Genomic DNA, 7169 nt, shown 5'->3' on the forward strand with positions numbered 1-7169 from the left:
ATACTAGTCTCCAAGCTGTGAATTTTTAAATTCAATAATTTTGGTGAGATTCTATCCAGGATCTAAAACTGTGGTTTCTTTTTAGTGTGATAAATCATAAATTTCGAATTTCTTTACTGTGATCTTGTCAGTTTTGTCAACTTGGCAATATGACAATATTTAAAATTGAAAAAGAGTGTACAAATTTTTTATAATAGCAGAAAAAATTACTATATATACAGAATTAATAGGTCAGCTTTTAAAATAGTGGCCATGGATAAAATAGAAATGATTATAATATTTATTACAGCTAATATGTACTTGTTCTTAATTAAATTATGAGCTTTGTAATATGAACTTCACATGTACTTTCTCATTAAATTCTTATCATCATTATGTGCATCTGGTTTTATTATCTTTATGTTACAAAAGAGAATAATTAGAATCATGAAATACAAATAGGCATGAAGTAATATTGTTGTAACCCGTGGTGTCATATTGTGAATCCAGCTTTATCTGAACTGAGTCCATGTTTTTTTTTTTTTTTTTTTTTATTGAGATACAGTTTATTTATGTGTATGCTTATATATTTCCAAAAATTAATTCAATGTCCTCTTACAGTAATCATAATTAGTTAACAGGGCAGGCACGGTGGTTCACACCTGTAATCCCAACACTTTGGGAAGCCGAGTTTGGGGTTAGGAGTTTGAGACCAGCTTGGCCAACATGATGAAACTCTACTAAAAGTACAAAATCAGCCGGGCATGGTGGTGCACGTCTGTAATCCCAGCTCCTCAGGAGGCTGAGGCAGGAAAATTGCTTGAACCCAGGAGGCGGAGGTTGCAGTGAGCTGAGATTGTGCCACTGCACTCCTGCCTCAGCAACACAGCAAAGCTCTATCTCAAAATAAAAAAAAAAAAAAAAAAAAAATAGTTAACAGTCTGAGATGAACTATTTTAGCAAGAGAACACATTTAACCAAATATGGCAGTAAACTGGAACCTTCAGTTATTGCTTCGATACGGGAATGTTTCACAAAAATTGTATGTTTCTTCAATAAATACTGAGATTCTTTTGTCCTAGAGACCATTCCTGTATTTTGAGTTAACAATCTCATTGCTCCCTTTATAAAATAAACAATGTATCTATAAGGCTTAGTTTGCAATTTTCCACTGCATAATTTATTCACATTTAAAACTATATTTTTTTATAGTTATATGTCCAAAAATAGTGACTAGGTTTTATGGCTTAAAATATAAATGAGGAAAACAGACATTTGCCATACAAATGGCTGGTTTTAATTTTTTTAGAGGAAATACTATAATTACAAAAAAGAGTGCCAAAATATTTAACAGAATTTCCAGCAATGATTATTTCTAAAATGTAAAGATTTGAAACATAATTTATACAAAACTAAAAAACAGAAGGATTCACCATTCTTGCTTTTTCCTTTTTTAAAAAATCCAGACAACGTGTCACAAGAAAGTTCGGCATGTGAGAGCAGCTGTAGCCTCAGTCACCCTCAGAACTGCTGCCCCTCCTCAGGGGGACAGAGCGCCGCACTGAGGACAGCAACAGTCTTCAATCGGCTTCTTGGGGTTTTCCTCCAGGTCCGTCATAATTGCTCCAGATTCAGACAGTTTCCGTTCCAATTCATCGCTTGTCAGGTTCATGCCGCCCAACACCAGAGGACCAATCAACTGAGCCTTGATATCTCCTTCCAGGTAAACAAATATCGTGGGCAGGTTCCTATCAGGATAATTGGGTATGCGGGTTGTTGAAATGGCTTTGAGAAATTTGACATCAGGAAACTTCCTGGCAAGTCCACTGAGGTGCTGATTTATCAGGGCACAGAGGGGAATTCCTTGTTTGTAAAGGTGCAAGACGACCCACAAGCCCTCGCCAGCTTTGGTAACTTCTTGAACGTAATCCTTCCCTGAGATCTCTAAAAGTTCTCCAAATTTATTCTTCAGTTTAGTTGCTTTCCACTCAGCCAGTCTCTGCCGTCTGTACATTTCAATAGCACGTTCATCCTCCTCATTAAACTCGTCTTCATGATCTTCCAGCTCTTCCAAAGTCATACCTTCGTATGTTTTCACCACTGACTGCTGGAGGATGTGCTGCTCCTCATCTGACTCCTCTTCCAGTTCTTTCAGACTTTCCTTGGGAGGTAAGATACCCTTTTTGCGTAAGATGTCATTCCACTCAGTGTCTGCGTTGGGGTCCTGCATCTTGTTTCCAGTTGCTCAAGCCAGCTGTGCCGTCCATGTTTTTATTTACTTTTACTTACCCAGTTTTATCTACTAAGCTGGTCCTTATAATTAGCCATTTATTTTGCATGAGTGACAATTGCTTCAGTATAGATATGTCAAATCTTATTTTCAGTTTGAACACCTCTTTTTCTATTGGAGTAGAAAACAATGTACAGGGTGAAGATAGTTCCATAAAAAGAAATTCAAATTATCAAATACTAAGTAAGACTACTTAAGAAATGCAAACCTGGATAAGTTTATCATTTTCTTTTCATATATAAATAACGGCAATAACAGCAATCTTAATAAATGTTGTTACACTTATTTAGAATGTATTATCTCCTATTCATTTATCGATGATTCTATATGCCTAATATATGTGTTCCTACTGATATTTAATGTATTTTTTTTTTTTTTTTTTTTTTTTTTTTTTTTTTTTTTTTTTTTTTTTTCCGAGACAGGGTCTCATTCTGTTGCCCACTCTGGAGTGCATTGGTGCGATCTCAGGTAACTGCAACCTCTGCCTCCTGGGTTCAAGCAATTCTCCCACCTCAGCCTACCAAGTAGCTGGGACTACAGGTGTGTGTCACCACTCCCAGCTAATTTTTGTATTTTAGATGATAGGACATGAACAGAGAACATATACCCGATTAGGCTTACTCTCACTTCTCCTTGTCTAGCACTGTATGTGAATATCACCAGGCTAGCCTGATGGAGCAGAAAAAGTATCCAGAGAATTGCTATGTGGTGAAGAAGCTCTTTAGTTTAATTAGGTCCTATTTGTCAATTTTAGTTTTTGTTGCAATTACTTTTGGTGTCTTCATCATAAAATCTTTGCTAGGGCTTATGTCCAGAGTAGTATTTCATACTGAATCTAATTATTCAAAAAAAAAATGTTTAATAGTAAAACACTTTGTTTCTCAGTATTTAGAAAATAGGCCTTTTGACAGCAAATTATTATAATAATTATCTTCTAAGGTCATTACAATTTTTGGTCCTACATTAAGTCTTTAATCCATCTCGAGTTGTTTTTTGTATATGGAGTATACAAAACTGGAACTGGAACTGGAACTGGAAGGGGTCTAGTTTGAATCTTGGTTTAGGTGTGTTGTTTTCTATTGAGTTTAATATTAGGAATTAAATTATTAACAATGTCTGGTACTCTTTGCCTTGTGGATACATAAGAAAATGTATTGCTCAGCCCCTTTTCAGTTAGGTGGGCTGCATGAGAATTTTTGGCCAATTGGTTACGATTATAAACAACTTTCAGGCAAAACATCTAATCTCCTGTGTGAGACTTTCTAGGGCTTTGTTTTTCTCCTGGAATAATCATATAAAATTCTCCTTAGCAAGAGGATAGACCCATAGTCCTGTATCCTTGAAATGCATTCAAATGTTGCTTGAAGTTACAAACAATTTTGAGGTGTTAAAAATAAAGCTTTCTTATAATAAGTGATTGCTATGTAGATTTTTATATTTTTTGGTAGAGATGGGGTTTCACCGTGTTTTCCAGGCTGCTCTTGAACTCCTGACCTCAAGTGATCTGCCCGCCTCAGCCTTTAAATACTAGCCTGTCATCTAACATTTCACTGACTAAAAAAGGGCACATGGCTGAACCAGATTCAGATTAAAAATATGCCGCAAAATTATATGATGAAAAAAAGAAGGAATAAAATATTTGGGCCATTTTGGTAATCTATTACAATGCATTTACCTATATTAAAGACTATAACCTTAGAAAGGTAACATTTTTAATGCTTAGTATATATAAGGCACAATTTTAGGCAGCAGGAAATCATCTAGGATAAGAGAAAATCACTTTGGTCAACATTATTTTGTTTCTATGATTAAAACATTATTATCTCATCAATAATCAACTATATACATATAATTAAGTACAAAGCTTTGGTTAAAACTCAGACTTATGAGTGTATGTGTTGTTAGTGGAAAGGTAAGTAGAGAATGTTTTATGAAATCATAGGACACTCTAATATTGCTAATTTGCGGAAAAAGTAAAATGGAAATATCAGGAAAAAGTGGATGGAAATTTAAAACAGGTATTTCTCACCTGAGAATTTTATCCAAAATTGATTATACACTAGCACCTAAGGTTATTTAAGAATATTTACCTTAATGACATTTTATATATGATTACAGGTGGAAATTAAAAATAGTATTTATTAAAGAAAACTTACACATAAAATATTTACACAGACTATTCTACAATAAGAGAAGCACAGCATAGTGAATATACCGTCAGATAATGAACAGGACATATGAATTGTTATTCCAGGTCCATTGTGGACACTTTCACCGGATCTACAAATGACAATTAATGCCACTAGTGGAAGAGCAAAAGACAGAAGTTGGTCAATTAGTTTATAACTGGCAAGTTGGGATTAAGTATTCTAAATCATGTGTGATAAAATTTATTGCTTTTATTATCTAATAATCCTGGGTCATTCCTTCTACTGGGACATTCTGTTCATTCAGCAATCATTTCAACGACTGACTCAATGTCCCAGTCTCCAAGACTATTACTGCCTTAATTTGTGATGCTCTCATACACAAAATGATTCATTTACTGATATCTCATTTCCTTTATTTGTGTATGTCCTTGTCCTCCACCCTAACCTATTCATTCTCATCATCTTACCATAATACCAGTCATTAACCCTAACGATTATCATTCCATAGTTGAAATTATCGGAATCTCATTCCTGATTACTACTTCCAGCATTTTCAGCTCATATCTTATAGTATCTGAACCACAACAGTGCTTGCATCCCAAGGAGACCTTCCATGTATTATGCCCACCTACGTTTAGTGTTTTTACTTCTTTCTTCATGCAATTTTGATTGTATAAACAATCATTAAAATTCCCTTTCACGTAGCTTCTTTCGCCTTGACTTTTTTTTTCCTCCACAAGACTAACTTGGAAACAGAGCAACCCTAAAACTCTTATACACCCACATTGTTTCTAATTAATATCTCTGGGTAAAGCACACCAACAAAAGCTGACAGTTCTGGCATTTAATTTTCATCCATGATGCTCAAATAAGCCCTTAATGCTTGTTGGCAATCATATTATTTTCCTATCATACTCATTCTCTTGCTCTCTTAGAGAAATATTTTAACCTTATTTTTTTTCTTTTTAGAGATAGCGTCTTACTATATTACCAAGGCTGGTCTCGAAATCTTGGCCTCTAGCAATCCCCCTTTTTCAGCCTCCCAAAATGCTTGGATTACATGTATGGGCCACCACACCCAGCTTTTACATATTCCTTTTACCTGAGCTCCAACCCCTCTTTCCCATCTTCACTGTAACTAATGACTTCATTTCTAATTGACTGAGGAAATTGAAGCAATCAGAAAAGAATACTTATTGACTTATACTATTACGTTGACCACGTGGCCTGCACCTATGCCCACATATTTTGCACTTTCACCTTACACTTGACTAAATTACACAAAGCAAATACCTTCAGGCCTCATATCTTTATGAATACTGCACAAAATTTAGTTTCTCCCTTGCACTACTAGTTTTTGTTAAACCCAAATGTAAATTACGTAACATAATGTAAATTGCATAGCATTAAATTCACATTTTTAAAATGTAGAATTCAATGTTTCTTAGTATATTCACAAGTTGTGTGGCCATCACCACTATCTAAATCTAGTATACTTTTATTACTCCAAAAAGAAAGCCTGCAGCCATTAGCAGTTACTTCCCCCTTTCTCTTCCCCTTTTCTTTCTCTTAGCATAATGCTTTCCACTTTCATCAATGTTGCATCATGTACCTGCACTTCAATCTGTTCATGACTCAATAATATTCCATTATATGGATGTACCATATTTGGTTCATATTTTCATTGATTGATACATTTTAAGATGGTGATATGATTTGGTTCTGTGTCTCCATGCAAATCTTATCTTGAATTGTAATGCCAAAGTGTCAAGAGACAGACTCGTAATCCCCATGTGTCCAGGGATGGAGGTAATTGGATCATGAGGGCAGTTTCCTCCATGTTGTTCTCATGATTGTGAGTGAGTTCTCATGAACTCTGATAGTTTCACGTGTTTGGAAGTTCCTCCATCACACTTCTCTCTTCTGTCACCTTGTGAGGCAGGTGCCTGCTTCCCCTTTATCTTCTGCCATGATTGTAAATTTCCTGAGGCCTCCACAGCCATGTGGAACTGTGAGTCAATTAAACATCTTTTCTTTATAAATTACCCAGTTTGGGGTATTTCTTTATAGCAATGTGAGAATGGATTAATGCAATAATAGGTACCACAGAGAGCAGGGAACTGCTATAAAGATAACCTGAAAATGTGGAAATGACTCTGGAACTGAGTAACAGGCAGAGGTTGGAACAGTTTGGAGGGCTCAGAAGACAGGAAAATGTGGGGAAGTTTGAACTTCCTAGAGACATGTTTAATAGTTTTGACCAAAATACTGATAATGATGTGGACAATGAAGTTCAGGCTGAAGTGGTCTCAGGTGAAGATGAGGAACTTGTTGGAAACTGGAACAAAGGTCACCCTTGCTATGCTTTAGCAAAGAGACTGGTAGAATTTTGCCCCTGTCCCTAGAGATCTCTGAAACTTTTAACCTGAGAGAGATGATCTGATATTGGAATTTATGTTTGAAAGGGAAGCAAACCATAAAAGTTTGGAAAATTTACACACTGATGATGTGGTAAAAAAGAAAAGTTTATTTTCTGGAGAGGAATTCAGGCCAGCTGCAGAAATTTGCATAAGTAATGAAGAGTCAAATGTTAATTGCCAAGACAATGGGGAAAATGTCTTCAGCACATGTCAGAGGACTTTCTTATCAAAGACCCAGAGGTCTAAAAGGAAAAAAAAAAAAATGTTTTCCTAGGCTGGGCCCAGGACCTCAATGTTTTGTGCAGCCTCAGGACTAGGTACCCTGGGTCC

The 7169-nt window shown here is 35.7% G+C and overlaps 1 pseudogene; it reads right to left on the reverse strand.

The window, feature by feature from the left end:
* Nucleotides 1-1476: 1476 nt before the first annotated feature.
* On the reverse strand, nucleotides 1477-2209 carry LOC104661211 (annotated as a pseudogene).
* Nucleotides 2210-7169: the final 4960 nt, after the last annotated feature.

Source organism: Rhinopithecus roxellana, chromosome 18, assembly GCF_007565055.1.
Source record: "Rhinopithecus roxellana isolate Shanxi Qingling chromosome 18, ASM756505v1, whole genome shotgun sequence".
NCBI lineage: Eukaryota > Metazoa > Chordata > Mammalia > Primates > Cercopithecidae > Rhinopithecus > Rhinopithecus roxellana.